Source organism: Cajanus cajan, chromosome 11 (assembly GCF_000230855.2).
Source record: "Cajanus cajan strain Asha chromosome 11, NIPB_CcT2T_4, whole genome shotgun sequence".
Lineage (NCBI taxonomy): Eukaryota > Viridiplantae > Streptophyta > Magnoliopsida > Fabales > Fabaceae > Cajanus > Cajanus cajan.
The window spans coordinates 1,003,523-1,020,295 of NC_138527.1; the positions used below are offsets into that span (position 1 = coordinate 1,003,523).

Consider the following 16,773-nt stretch of genomic DNA (forward strand, 5'->3'; position numbering starts at 1 on the left):
ATCTTTGTTGGCTCACAAGCTGTGTTGGTCCAGCCCATAGCGACACTGTTGTGGCTCATTCCAGCTATCCCTACGCCAAAAAAAAAAAAGCCACGTGGCATGGGTGTCGCTATGGGCCATAGCGACACCGTTGTAAACAGCCCCAAAGGCGTAAATAAATTCAAAACAGCCTCATTTACGTAAATAACTTGATCAACGACCCCACTTTGGTCAAAAAGCCCACTATTTAACTATAATTATAATTGGGTATAAGGTATACGAGTAGATAGACACCTACTTATAGTTGGGTGTATCTGTTCCCCCAATCTGTAAACAACAAATGTTTGTCTTGTGATACGTTTTTTTTCCTCTCCTAAATTTTATAATTTGAACTCAACTAATATTTGAAGTAAAATGTGAAACATGCAATGACTAGACCATAGACTAGATCCAAGACATCCCAACAATATTAGTACCCCAAAGACTATTGATAATTTGCAACATGCTTAATAAAATATATTCAAAAGAAGAAAGAAGATAAGAGTGGAGAGACTAGACCAAAAGCCACAAAATAAACTAACATAAGGAAGGATAAACCATATTCATTCTTAAAAAATGCTTCCCTAGAACAAGTAGAAAGAGAGTCCCACCAAACATAGTCAATTTTAGAAGAAAGACCAAAATTAGCCATCTTATCCGCACATTGATTACCTTCTTTGAAAAATATGAGAAGAGAAAAAACACATGAATGTTAATAAATGAAGACATCTATTTCATCTTCCATGAAGCTGCTATGGAACAATATTTGCATTGGACAATGCTCGTAACATAAGTTGGGAATCACATTTTAGCCATAAATGAAAAACGACTTCTGCATATAAATCATTCTTTATCCCAATATAAGATTAGAACCCGCCCAAAAATCTTCCACTATGGTCTTGAAAAATACCACCACTAGTTGCATGCCCAAGACAACCAACAATTTTCCCATCAATATTGCACTTGACATATTCCCTAGTTGGAGGGTACCAATCAACCTATGTTATTTGAGGAGGCTTGGGAGAATTGATAAAGCATGACAACTCTTTAAGCAAATGAATATCTGTCCAAGAATGAGATACACAACTAGTAATCAATGTACTTGATAAAGAAATAACAGTTTGAACCAACGCAATAGCTTACTTAATTGAAATGACAATTTTGTTAAAACGAACCTAATTTCAACAATGACAAATTATCCAAATAATATGCACAAAAGTTACAAATGAAACATCTTTAACTTGGCCACACCAAGGACTACATAAAGTTCTCATTAAAGAAAAAATTGATGAATGATCAATGGGATGGTTAATAAGATTTTGCCACCAAGACCAGATTGAAACAATAAAAGGATAATAAAGAAACAAAATGATCTAAAGTCTCATCAATGAAACCACAAACACTATACATAGATACCACCATGATACCTCTTAACCTCAAATTATCATCTATAGGGACTTTATTAGGCATCAACCATCAAACAAGACAAGATCTAGATGGAGGAATAGTTGTGGACCAAATGATAGATGCCCAAGATTGTAGTTGTAGTTTAGGCTATATGAAGTTATATGCCTCCTTATAACTAAGAAAACCATTATTAGAAATTTTTCAAACTGGTTTATCTTTATCCTGTAATGTCGAAGGAGTGCAAAAATAATCTAGCTTGGTTTTAAAATAATAAAGAAAACAAACCAAGGAGAATACACCAGCTTTCATTAAACACCACATTCGTAATAGTAGTTGAAAGATGTGTTTGTTGAGAATTAGAAATATCAAGAAGATTCGCTAAAGAATACTCCATACATTATTTATCAAGCCAAAAATTAATGATATGTCCATTACTTAATATCTATATGGTATTATCTTTAATAGTGAACCAATTATCCCGAATTGAAAACCAAATAGAAGAGGACTTACAAATAATAGTAGGATGACCCCTACGCAAAAATCTAGCACACATAAGGTTGGCCCAATTATCCACAGAATATAAAAAGTCCCAAGCCTATTTAAGATAAGTTGCATGATTTATGAAATGAATTAATCTGAGCTCGAGACCACCTTCACCTAAAGGTTGGCAAACCTTTTTCCAAGACATAGGGACATATTTTTGAATAAATGGATTACCAGACCATATAAAGTTTCGAATGAGCTCCTCTAGTTTCTTAATCATAAGATTGGCCCAAGAGTAAACTTGAAAACTATAAGGAAGCGAACCACGTTAGTGCTAAGCATAGAGAAAACAGCAAACTTGACCTCATCAAGAGTAGGAACATTGGTAAACATAATATTATCTTGTGTAGAAACCAAAGCTGGTATAACAACCTATTGCACCAATTTATTTGGTACCCTGATATTATCCTAAGCATAAAGGTTTGAAAGATACTGAAACACATTTCAAATTTCATCATTTGATTCAATTATACCATGCATCATCCAATCGAAGTTGATGATGAATACATTTAATGGAGCGCCTATACCGCACCAGCTTGTGAAAGTATCTATTGTTTCAGTCTCCTTGTGAGTGCCAATTCACACAAGCCTTTTCCTTCCAATAGGACTCCTCAACAAATAGTTCCTACTGTAATTCTGAGAGCAGCTCATTCTAAACTATCCTCCTGAATATCGAACCCTTGTAAAGCTTCCAAAGCACAAGCAACTTTACAGAACCTCTCATGAACATTTTCAAAGACCTCCCTGTACCAAGTCTTTAGAGCCTCCTTTACAAGCTAAAGCTTGCATTTGAGGATGAACATCGGACAACCCTGCACTTGTGAGCTCCAAATATCAATAATCAATTGTCTACAATCCTTGTGATCTTTCCAAATATCAAGGAAAGTAAAGGGAGAATAAGATCGAGCACCCTGACCCCTTGAAAGTGAAACTAGTAATGGATGATGATCTAATTTACTCCTTACTAAGAGACAACAAGAAATTTGGTCCCAATGATCTAAACGTTCCATATCAGAAATGGCATAATCCAAACGCATATCAATACAGTTGGTCCCAAGTCTACCATTAAATCAAGTGAATTCACCCTCCACTAAAGGAAAATGAAGCAAATTATTTGTATCAGACCATGCTGAAAACTCACTACAAGATACCTTATTGGGTAAATTTTTATCCCTCTTCTCATGGGCATCCAAAACTGCATTAAAATCCCACCATGAGCCAAGGACCCACATGATCCTGCACCATTTTTGTTAAACCAGCCTAGAGTTTCCTCCTATTAATATTGTACCTGTTTAAGGGCAAACTCGTAATCTTCTAGTAGTTTGAGGACCAAATGAGAGCTTCGGGTGGATGTTTCGGAGAGGTAGGGTACCTGCAAAAGGCACATTGACACTCAAGTTAGGACAAGCACGAATCCCGATGATAATAAATGAACAGCGACATACCTCGTTTTATATGACCTATTTATACTAGTTATGATGGGCCCTGAGCGTGGTGGGTCTCCTTTAACACTTACCAATATAGGTAATATGATGTTAATTGGTTGATTATGCCTTAATTACGTGTTTGTCCTTGTTAATCATGATTATTGTCTTAATCGTTGTTAGGTCGTCCAGGATTGGCCGAGCCGAGGGGTGAAGACCAGGACTGTCCTTTCGGGTCTCGGTCTCTGCCGAGTCGAGACATCATCAGGCAAGCCAGCCGGTTATGTTGCCCTGGCCAAACCTTCGATAGCCTCGTAAGTTTGGTTAGCCGTGTCGATCCAACTGTGGAAGTCCTTATATTCTAGTTGTCTTGGCGACCGAGATGGCCGAGACCAGTGCATAAACATCCTTTGTCTCGGTCGTCTCGGTGGCCGATAGGACGTCACGTGCCATATCACGTGGCTGATAGAATCTTCCCAGTACACGAGCCCCCCAGCCTTGAGGAGCGAAGCGACGTAAAGGGTAGACATGACGCTTCATTTGTAACGATTGGGCATCAAAAGGAATTTGAAGAGGTGTCAACATGTCCCTTTAGTTGTAATGATTGGGCATTTAAGAGAGGTAATTTGAAGGGGTGTCAATTTTTTTACTGTTAGTTCAATCTGATCCAACGATTCTAGGGGTGCGTCATTTGATATCTTCATCTCAGGAGTATTATAAATAGGTGTGTGGTGGGGACCAATGCACGCATACGTAGTTTAATTACTCTGGGTTGATACCAAGATCAAGCTTAAGCGTTCCAGATCGAGACTATTACTAACCGAGATCGAGCTAGCTTTATTTAAGGTACGTTTCTATGGCCGATGCTGAAGGGGTTACAGATGTTGGGGTTGTACAGGCCGGTTCCTCCAGGGGTACGAGGGCAAGTTTTACCAAGACCGGATCAAGTTCATCCTCTACCCGGTTTGGTGCTTCGGCTTCAAAGTCGAATGATTCAAGGAGTGTTGAAATCATCCAAGAGTTCGAGTGCACTGAGAGTGGGGAGGAGTCTTCGTCTGTTTCTGTGTCCGACGGTCGTCCGTGCATGCACAAGGTCAGTTCAACATCTCGTCGTTTCCCTCCTATTGAAGTACCAGGTTATAAGTGGGTGCATGGGGAGGTGGGAAGCGTATATTCTCGTTATACTGATAGGAACTCTATATCTCTGTTGGTTTCTGTTGAGAAGTTTGTGAAGTTTCTGCCCAAAGAGGAGCCATCACCCATCTTCTTTCAGCCTTGCCGGAACAATAGGGGACCGAACCCTGATTTTGTCTTTTTGGATCAAGGGAACTGTAAATATCAATACTTTTATGTATATGATTATTTGTTTTGGGACCTGGGAGTGACTCTCCCTTTGACGAGTTCTTCGTGGGTGTCCTTCGGCTTATGAAGTCGCGCCGACGCAGCTTCACCCCAACAGTTGGGCTGCCATGCAAGGGTTCCAACAGTTGTGTTGGTCCCTCAACATCAAGCCAACCCCACTCCTTTCCTTTATTACTATTTGACCTGGCCGAACAAGAAGGCGAAATGGCTTTCCTTGTTTTGGAATGCCAATTGCTTGTTGCAGCCGTATACATCATCCTACAAGAGGTTTAAAGTGGGATTCCTCAAGGTGATGATTTGGCCAAGCACTGGGAACAAATACTTTTTTGATGCCAAGGGGAAGCCCCTATTCCCTTAACATTGGACTCAGGCGCCGAGGAAGTATGACATAGTGTCAAATTCACGGATGTCCCGAGAGGAGCAAACTAACCTGGGCTTCCTTGAAATATTGCCTCGGCCCTTGTCATGCCGAGCCTTGGTTCGACTGCCTAAATCATCTGAGATAACTAGTGATTTGATCGGTATAGCATCTTCCCTACTTGTTTAAATTTACGTGTTGTCATTGATTTTGACTAATGGTGTGCAGGGATCATGACGAGCTATGGGAGTGATGATCTTGATATCCACAACCTGATCAAGGGCTGAGTTTTCGGTGCTATGATGGCGGGGGTGGTGATCGAAGGCCGGTCCGATGAAAACCCGGTTCCCCCTCCCTAAGGTGGTGCGATCGGACTGACTGTCAAGGGGAAGGGAAAGGGTCCCAAGGATTTGCACCGGCCTAAGTCCGAAAAAAGAAAGGCCAATGAGGGGAGGGTCGAGGACAAAGCGTGACAGATAAAGTAGTAGAGGCTACTGACCATCACTGTGGGGATGAATTTCTTTGCTTTGAATGTCAACGCTTAGGATTTCTTGAGCTAAGACTTGACGTCAGAGGACAGGCAGGCCTGCCTCGTCCGTATGGACTCTACTCATAAGTGGAGTCACTTTTGTGAGCTTCAACTCCGCGCTTTGGCTCTAGCTCAAAGCATTCTGATGGAGCCGAACTCGGAGGCCGACAAGCTTCGCAGGAAGTTGGTTGAATTCGAGAAGTCTGTGCAAGAGACTCTGGTTGCATTGATTGATGCCCAGACCAGCAACACCAAGTATGAGGCCGAGATGGACCGCCGGGGCCGGGCGAGATGACTTGCTGTTGAAGGTCCAACGGTTGGAGAACTCCTTGAAGGCGGAGACTAAGAAGGCGAATCGACTGAGTGGGGAGCTAGAGGCCAAGAAGAAGGCTTTCGGGTCCTACAAGGAAAGGGCTCGAAGTAAGGTTCTCTTGTAGCATGAGACCGGCTTTGCTCAAGCGGCTCAGCAAGCTTGCTACTTTGGAAGGTTTCCCCGCGACTTCCTCTTTGACATGTCTAGAGACTTCTTCCAGGGGGAATTTGTCAACTTGACCCAAATTCCTCCTAATGAGCAACCGGACGCCGAAGCTCCTATGCCGCGCCGAGAGTCAAGTCCGGTGAACAAGGAGACGGTGTTCAAGGAGGAGGAACCTGCCGAGGAGATGCAAGTCAACGAAGAGGCCGAGCGGAGTCTTAAGTGACAATAGTTATTTCTTGTTATTTTGTAATGCTTTTTAGTTATGCATGTAATTTGGGCCAATAGAGCCCCTTTAATGAAATGTCTTTTGAGGATTGCTGTTCATTGTTAAATTTGTTGTATTGTTACAAGTTTGAATGAACCAATATTGTAAGACTAGAAATTTTAACCCTTTAAGCAAGTTGCATCCTTGGCCGAGAGGAATCTTGAGAGGGAAGGCTTGAAAATAAATTTAAGCCACATCCTTGGCTGAGAGGAATCTTGGGAAGGAAGACTTGTAAATAAATTTAAGCTACATCCTTGGCCGAGAGGAATCTCAGGAGGGAAGACTCGTAAATAAATTCATTAAGCCACATCATTGGCCGAGAAGAATCTCGGGAGGGAAGACTTGTTGGTAAATTTAATAAACTAAGTCGCATCCTTGGCCGAGAGGAATCTCGGGAGGGAAGACTTGAAATAAATACATTAAGCCACATCCTTGGCCGAGAGGAATCTCGGGAGGAATGACTTGTAGATAAATACATTAACCACCACTACAAGAAAATTCGCTATTACAGACGGCCAGAATCTGTGGGAAATACCAAAACTCCGTGGGTAATAGTGCATTTCCGACGGATTACCGACGGACACTAATCCGTCGGTAAATTGCTCGTCTGAAATATTTATTGACAGATTTTTATCCGTGGGTAACTTTCCGACGAATTTTCCTACGGATTTATCCGTGGGTAATTACCCACGGATTTACCCACGGATATATCCGTGGAAAATTACCCTGAAGTGAAAATTATAATTTTTTTTAATTTTAATAAATTTATTAATGTAACAACCCTCATATTTGGCCTCTCAAGGGTTATATTTCATAATATTTTATTGTTTAGTGTGTTTTATCCTTATTTGTGCAATTTCTGGGAAACTTCCCAGAAGGTCATCCATCCTTGTACTACTCCAGGTCAAACACGCTTAACTGTGAAGTTCTGATGAGTAGGCTACCGAAATGTATATGTATGTTGTCAGTATAACTTGTACAAATTAATTCATTTAAGTCATCCTCAAATATACAATCTCATATTTGTACTCTAATAATAATATATAATAATTTTATATTACAAATAATAATAATTAATAATAATAATAATATATTTAATTATTATTTATTTATATGTACTTACTTTTATAATTAACATCTACTTATTTTTATTTAAAATTATAATTTAAATTATTTAATTTTATAATTTATAATGATACACTACAAAAAAATGTGTGATTTGCGACGGTTATTTTGGTGGTTTCTGGAGGTTAAAAACCGCCACAAATCGCATTACCGGCGTCATTGATAACCGCCGGATCTACGGTCGCTAAAAACCGTTTGCGGTGGATATTTAGTAAACGCTGGTTTTTGGGCGCCAGAAAATTCAATCTCTTTGTGGCGGCTCAAACCGCCATAAAATGCATTTTTGTTTGACTTCTTTGAAATTTTCTGGCGGTATAAAACTGCCACAAAATTGTAGTTCTATTTGACTTGTTTAGGGTTTTCTGGCGGTTTTTGACCGCCACAAAATTATATTATTTTTACTTATTACATTTTCTGACGATTTAAGCTAATGCTAGTAGGGAATGACGAACTAGACAACCAATAATAAATGCAAGTCAAGTAATGTTCCCACCTGTACCCTCCCAAGCAAACAAAATGTCGAAACCAAACATTACACAATTATTTAGTTTAACCTTGATTCTTGGGTTCAATAAACAAATTCTCGAGAGTTCACAACTTACAACATGAAGAGACAAGCAATTATACCCTGAACCTATGATAATCAGACCAATGCAAAATTGGCATGGAATTGTCAGATCATCATATCAGATTTGATTGGAATGTGCCACCATGCTTGTAAAAGAATGGCCACTTCTGCAAATCCAACCTACACATGTCCCTTTTTGTATTACTCAAACTCAAGAAAATAAGTAGATATTCGAGATATTTATGACCATGAAATTTGCAAAGCTTAAACAGATATTCTAAGTGTTATTGTAAGATAATTTAATCAAACTAATTCATAACAGCAGGTATTCAAACATCATTGTTTCTTTTCCCAAACATAAACTTGAAACGGAATGAAAATCATGAAAAATTATTTTTAAAAGTAACAACAATCAAAATCAAAGTTTATTATGTTATGCTGTCATAAATTAATTGGTAAATCTATAAATTCTAACAAAACAGGACAACAAGGGCTCAGGAAACAGAGTTTCAAGGATTCGATAAAGCATACCTGACCCAGGTCTTCTGGAAAAACAGAATTTCTTTCTCCATATACCTGTGTTTGAAGTGAAAAATAAAAAATAAATAAAAAAGAAGAAACATTCCCTTCAATTATATTCTAGTACAAACAATATAGGTCATTTTTGTCCAGTTCAAACTAGTGCGTCAAGTCTTTGCGAGAGAAAGAGAAAGACTTTGGAAAATGGGTACTCACAAACTGTTGATTCCTCATGTTTTTTGAATTTGATGCATTGTCCAAGGAGAGCTGAATGCCTGCATTCGAGTAGGGAAAAAGGGAATAAAATTTTATAACTCCCATAACTGAAGAATGTTTTGGGAGAAAAACATATATAAATATTGATGAAACTTTAACTACATGCTCTCACTGCTTGCAGTAGTATAAATAATTTGTGGAAAACATCATCTCAATTTGACCTTGTAGGAACCTTATATATCCAATGGCTTCTAACAACACAGAAGTTGTGTCAGTCTACAAAAGTCACAAAATGGCACCTGATTCAGATTTATTACATTAAGAATAAGAACTCTAGAAGTAGTATTAAGAAATTGGACATCCCAATTTTTCGGCTAAAAATGACTGAAACCAAGTTTCTCTTCTTCTCCCGGTTATCCGGTACTACAAAACAAACACAATTCCCAAAATGCATACTAGACACAATTAATAACTATGGTACAAACCTAAAAAGTTCTCAAAAACCATTTTAAAACAAAGCCTAAACTAAATTCTTATTATACCTTTGAGTAAATGGCTGCCTTTGAGACGGGAAAAACTCTAAGTCAAACACGGGAAAAACTCTAGTTTTTCTGATTATTGACAGTGCAAATTATACATTTATCATACTATACCAAGCAAACTAACATCACCAAATCTACAAATCTAGCTAAACCAGGTACTCAAGCACTTGTCTTTAATAAGAAACTGGGATTACCATCAAAAAGAGAGCTTCTAACCTATCACAATAAGCACCCAGAATTTATAAATATCAAGCCCCCAAAAACATATCCAAAAGTGGAATATCATGAATTTGTAATTGTATTAAATCTCCCAAAGAAAATTATAATTTGTCTGTTATTGCTATTGATATAAAATTGAATGCTGAAAGAATTTTCAATTTATGTATTCATTTATCTTTCTGACTATAAGAACACTCATGCCAATAAGTTAAATTTCCATTAAACTTGTGGTATAGCCAAAACGATATTACAGAATCAAGTGTTAACTAGATAACAAAGGAACCACAGATATACAGTTTATTGCTGCCATGTCCATTTCCATGCCACGCAGAACTATCCGCATTGTTTCCAATTCTGTCTCTCACAGACCGCTTAGTACCAGTCAACGGAAGAGAAGAGAAAGAAGAATCTACAGTAGATATATCCCTCTTCACAACCTAAACTCAAGTGTTAAATAGAAGATGGGAAATTGAAAATTGAACTGCATTCCTTTATTCCAAATAAATAAATTCAACAAAACAACTTAGTACAAGCACAAAGTCATGCCGAATGTAGAACTAGATGTCAACAACAAACAAAAGCATTCTGTATCAACATACTTATCGGAAAACAAACAAAAAACTTCGAAAAAGGGTAAACATCATTTTCATTGATATCTTTCGAGAAAACCATTTGACGAAGCAAGTAGAAACAAGTCGAAACCAAAAAATAGTGAACAGAATCGAAGTAGCGAAAACACACACAAAGAAGCTCCTTGTATAGAGAGCATTAACAACAATCTAGGCGAAACAAGAACGATATAGATTTCGAATTAGATGAAATTGCAAACTACCTGACCGCTACGCCCAAGAGTAATGGTAACGCGAGCCCTCGAAGGATCGGACATGTCGATAACCGAAACCCTAAATTATCAATTGAGCAAAAGCTTCCGACACGAACACACCAACATGATCAATCAACAGCCGCAAAGAGTTACCCTAACCCTAACCCTAATCACATTGCCACGAGTCGAAGTAGTGATAGAGAACACCACGATGGTTAGAAGAGGAAGGTGTTTGGAGATTTGAGTGATTCAGCTTCCGATTAGAGAAAGAGGAAGAAGGGGTTGGTGGTGGAAGAGAGAGAGAGGCGACTTTGCTGCTTCAACGCCAAATAATAATAATAATAAATATAGTAATTAAGTTTGAGAGAAAAGAGAAGCGTCCATTTAAATTGTATATATTTAAAAATAATAATAATAAATATTGTAATTAAGTTAGTTGCATGTGGAATAGGTATTTAAATATTGTGGCGGTTTCAAACCGCTGAAAATATTGTTCTTTTGCGGCGGTTAAAATAACTGCCAGAAATATAATATTTTGTGGCGGTTTTTTGAAACCGCCAGAAAAAAACCCCCACTAACTACATAATTTTTTGTAGTGATAATATAATTTATAAAATTATAAATACTTATTTATTACATACTTATAAATTAAATTTTAATATTTTAAATAAATTATTAATTAATTTAATATATTTATTTACCTTAAATCAAATATATAAAATTCAAAAAATGTATTTATCCTTGTTTTTTTTCTTCTAATTATCAACTATTAATAAAATACTAACTTAAAATCTTATCTAATTATATATAATATTCTCATATCAAATTTAAAACCAGATATTAGTTATACAAAAATATTAAGATCATATAGTAAATTGTCAATAAGATTTTAGTTAAATAATTTAAAATAATTAATGTTTCAATTATATTGTTAATTAGCAAATAATTTATTCAAAAACTAATTAATTTTTTATATTAATTATTAGTAAAATTTAATAACTTTTAATTTAACAATTAATTGGATCGATAAAATTCAACACACGTCATGAGTTATTGAGCGGAATAACTTTACCAAGAGTTATATTGTAAGTTATCTTTAATCAAACATATAAAATTCAAAAAATGTATTTATCCTTGTTTTATTTTTTAATTATCAACTATTAATAAAATACTAACTTAAAATCTTATCTAATAATATCATAATATTTTCATATCAAATTTAAAACTAGTTCTTACATTTTCGACAAATATAAACTTGTCTGAAATATTTCATCAATAATATAGCTTTTCCTATAAAAAATTTCTTATTGAAAATATAAATTTTTCGACATATTTAATTTTGTTTTATAAGAAATTATCTTCGATTAATATAACATTTTGTATATATGATTTAAGAGTAAAATATATTTAATTTAACGGTTGAATTTACAACATTTACATTTAATATAAAGTTATATGTAATCTTGTAATTAATTTTGTCTAAAAAGTAATAGATAATCATACCCTTAACTAATTTTTATTTTATATATTCTAATTTTATTTGTAATAATATGATTATATATTTAAATAGTTTAATTTTAATAATTTTTTAAGTATATTTTTGTCTTTTCACTTAAAATATTTGAATTTCTATATTTTAATTTGAATTATTTTTAAGTATATTTTTGTCTTTTTGTTTTAAATTTTTGAATTTCTATATTTTAATTTTAATAATTTTTTATTTCTATTATTTATTAATTCTTTTCTTTTTTAATGTTTTATAACATTACTAAAATTTTATAATTTTAATCTCTATAATTTTATCTTACTTTTTATTTTATAAATATAATTTGGATTATTCATTTTATAATTAAATTAAATTTTTTAAATTTTTTATGAGTTTACATTCTAAGAATGTATTGAAACCCCTCAATCTTTAATTCTACTGATCGTACTATATGTTATTTTTAAATTTGAACTCCTAAACTTTATTTGTTATGTATGACATTTTATTTTGTATGAATGAACTTGTTTTGATTTACATAATTATGATTGATTTAATATCTTTAAATAAGATAATTATTTGATACAATTTTGAATTTTAAAAAAATAATTTTTCACAGAATTTTCCACGAATTTCCCACGGATTTATCTATGGGTAATTTCCCACGGACTAATCCGTGGGTAATTTCCCACGAATTTTTCCGTGGGTAATTTCCCACGAATTTGTCCGTGAGTAATTTTCCACGGATTTGTCCGTGGGAAATTACCCACGGATAAATCCGTGAGAAATCTGTGGGAAATTCTGTGAAAAATTATCTTTTTTTTAATTCAAATTTGTATTAAATATTTATCCTATTTAAAATATTAAATCAATCATAATTATGTAAATCAAAACAAGTTCATTCATACAAAATAAAATGTCATACATAACAAATAAAGTTTAGGAGTTCAAATTTAAAAATAACATATAGTACGATCAGTAGAATTATAACATAATATCTAATAATCAGAATATCCATGTTGTTGCTATCTAATAATCAAAGATTAAGGGATTTCAATACATTCTTAGAATGTAAACTCATAAAAAATTTTAAAAAATTAATTTAATTATAAAATGAATAATCCAAATTATATTTATAAAATAAAAAGTAAGATAAAATTATAGAGATTAAAATTATAAAATTTTAATAATGTTATAAAACATTAAAAAATAAAAGAATTAATAAATAATAGAAATAAAAAATTATTAAAATTAAAATATAGAAATTCAAAAATTTAAGAGAAAAAAGACAAAAATATACTTAAAAAGTAATTCAAATTAAAATGTAGAAATTCAAATATTTTAAGTGAAAAGGCAAAAATATACTTAAAAAATTATTAAAATTAAACTATTTAAATATATAATCATATTATTACAAATAAAATTAGAATATATAAAATAAAAATTAGTTAAGGGTATGATTATCTATTATTTTTTAGACAAAATCAGTTACAAGATGACGTATATTTCCCTTTATCTATTACTATAGATAATCAAACAACTATATATTTAGCTATTTTTCTTCTATTCATTTTATCTGTCTTTATCTCTACTTTCTATATATAGATTCATTGAAGTTTTAAATACTCATATTTATACTCGTTACTTTGTATTTTACTGATTTACTTAAATATAAAATTCAGAAATCAATAAAATGTAAATTTAAGAAATTACTACAACTTAAAGAGATATTTTTAAATTAATCAGTTATTAGGGAAAAAAATAATTATTTAGTGTAATTATTTTAACTTTAATGTTTTAAGTTTTAAATAAAGAAGATTTAATCTAGAAAAAAAATCATTAACCCCTTCTTGAAGTTTTTCTCAATAACGTCATACGTATATCTCTTCTCAAATTTTTAAGTGAGTATTAATTTTCTTATTTATTTATTTAAGTGGCACATACAACTTCTTATATAAGATAATACTATTTATATACTATTAAGAGAAAATAATTTATTAATACAAATATCAATAATTAAATGAGATTTGATCTCTTATTTCATTATTTCAACTTTTTTGAAATTTATTTTAAATATCATGCACACTGTGATTTAAAAAATATATTAAATTTAAGTAATAATTTTAAAAATGAATTGAAAAAAATCTTATTTTCAAAATTGAAGATCAATGAAAGTTTTTATGAAAATAACATAGTATTGGATGTAATTTAGAATTAAATGATGGATACATATATATGATTTAGAGAACATAATTTAACTTTTTTTCCCTATTTAATTAATAACGTTATTTTCAAAGAGATGAGTGATTTTTAAAAATTAAAGAAAAGATATGTTATTCTTAAATTTGGACATCATGTGTTGGTATTTTTCAAGATAAGTAAAAAAAAACACATTTACGCTAATTAGTTTATAATTTATAATAACCTAATTAAACATATAATTATATATAGGTAAGTCATACCTTACTCACTCTGATTTATATTTATCTTATTCATTACAATATATTTATATTTTGAAAAAACCATATAATAATGAAAATATTATATAGTGCATTGTTGTGTGTAGCGATGGGATCAGGATTGCTTGCATTTGAAAAATAATTGGCTTATATTTTATTTAATAATTTTAGACGGATTTAAATCCATGGAAAATTCCGTCGAAAATTTTAGACAGATTTAAATTCGGTTAAAATTCTGTCGGAAATTCCGTCGGATCTAAACCCGTGGGAAATTTCCGACGGATTTTTGTCCATGGGAAATTAACCGTCAGAAATTTAACTTTTTCTTGTAGTGGCACATCCTTGGCCGATAAGAATCTCGGGAGGGAAGACTTGTAGGTAAATTTAATAAATTAAGTCGCATCCTTGGCCAAGAGGAATCTCGGGAGAGAAGACTTGAAATAAATACATTAAGCCACATCCTTGGTCGAGAGGAATCTCGGGAGGGAAGACTTGTAGATAAATTTAATAAATTAAGTTGCATTCGTGTCCAAAAGGATTCTCGGGAGGGAAGACTTGTAATAAATTTAGTAAGCCACATCCTTGGCCAAGAGGGGTCTCGGGAGGGAAGGCTTGAAAATGTTGAGCAATCATAAATTGTGAATTGTATGTATTTATTGACGAATTGATGCCTCGTTGATGTGTGAAAAACCGCAAGTGTACGGTTGTCGTCAAGTAATAAATATCGAATCACAGGGACTACGTGTTTGACCTAGAATTACTAGTATTTTAATTTGAATTTTAAAACAGATGGAATTTCTGTTTTGATATGATAAGATCAGATTTCATGGTAAAAGAGATAGTAATGCAATTAATGAATAAGATAAAACTTTAAGATAAGATAAGGAGATTTCCGGGAATCTAGGGTTCGCACAAAGAGTTCCAACATTATTGAATTATTATTTTCATTAATTAATTCTATTCCATCTTGAAGGTAGTCTTAACCTAATTTAATCCTTGCACCTTCTCAGGCTACGAGGACGTGTTTAATTAAAATTAATCCCTACTCTCGTGGTAATTACGTTCAATTAAACCCGTTAAGATCTTTGTTAATCTATTGCTCCTCGAAAGCTTAAATCTACTCTCGTGATTTAACACTCAAGTCTATTCCTTTAGGTTCCGATAATTAGGTTCTCCTCTCAGTTCATCCCTAATTATCTATGATTATGAAAATTAAGATTAATTGTTTATCATAATTATAATCAAGTTCTCCTCTCAGTTCATCCTTAATTAATGTTATTATGAAAACAATAATATTAAAGTTCATATATAAAATATAAAAGAACAGATCAAGAATTGGAATAAAATTAAGAAACTGAATAATGCATTAATAAAGAGGTTCTTAGAGGCTAAGCCCTGATCCCAGAAAAAGGGAAACTACTCACAGGAGTTCATAGTAGTTCTCCAAGAAGAAAAGAATAAAAGAAAAGTAAACCTTAGAGTCGATGGCACCGGCGCGCAACCTTCTCCAAGTGTCGAAAACTAAAAGACTGTCTCCGAAAAAACCACCCCGTTCTAGGCTAACCTAATCTAATTTATAACCTAAAAGGGTAAAAAGGTAAAACTACCAAGATAAAAATTACAAAGATAAAATAAAAAATAAAAACATAAAACTTAAACAGCTGGGACGCGAAGTGAATCACGGCCGTGACTGAGAATCACGACCGTGATCTTCTCTGGAGCACATCTATGAAGGGTCAGTGGCGTTCACGGGTGTGATTGGGAATCACGACCGTGATTTTCTCTGGTGAATCACGGGCGTGATTTAGAATCACGGCCGTGATTGTCCCTGGTGAATCACGGGCGTGATTTAGAATCACGGCCGTGATTTTCCCTGTAGCTCAGCATTTCCTCTTTAATTCTTAAATCTTGATCCTGCTTAGAGAAAACACAACACATACCAAGAAAAGCATAAAATAGGAAAATGATATAAAAATTTATTAAAAACATGAAAGATATGCATGATTATGCTATGAATTCTTGTGAATTAAAGTGCTAAAATACGAGTAAAATACACAACATCAAATAACCCCAAACTTGAACTTTTGTTTGTCCTCAAACAATAATTAGCACTTTGAAGAAAAAAAATTCATTAAGAATTAACTGAGCATTTAAAATCTTCACTCTTAGTCTCACAAGGTCCAATTAGAATCTTAATCTTTCATTACTAGCACCAACTCTTAGTTTCTAAGGGTTTCATGATGTCAAATCTTGTAAAGCTCATTAGTCAAATGAAGATAATTTAACAGAAATAATTTTTCGATGCTTGTGACACAAATGGGGGTAATATTTTTATTTTTGTTTTTGTCTCACCTAAAACATTTCCCCAGTAGCCAATCAGTGTAGAGAGGATGATAATTTCAAGAACATGTAGCCTCAAAGGGGGTTAGCTATTT

The 16,773-nt window shown here is 33.5% G+C and overlaps 1 long non-coding RNA gene across 2 annotated transcripts; it reads right to left on the reverse strand.

Annotated features, from left to right (window-relative positions):
• Positions 1 to 551: 551 nt before the first annotated feature.
• LOC145953183 (uncharacterized) lies at positions 552 to 12,290 on the reverse strand. Of its 2 annotated transcripts, XR_014430734.1 has the most exons (5): positions 10,406 to 12,290; positions 8,975 to 9,088; positions 8,813 to 8,871; positions 8,609 to 8,653; positions 552 to 1,081 (listed from the first exon to the last, which is right to left on the reverse strand). It is a non-coding gene; the product is annotated as an uncharacterized LOC145953183 (long non-coding RNA). The 2 variants fall into 2 exon arrangements; XR_014430733.1 differs by lacking the exon at positions 8,975 to 9,088 and having other exon boundaries at positions 10,406 to 12,269.
• Positions 12,291 to 16,773: the final 4,483 nt, after the last annotated feature.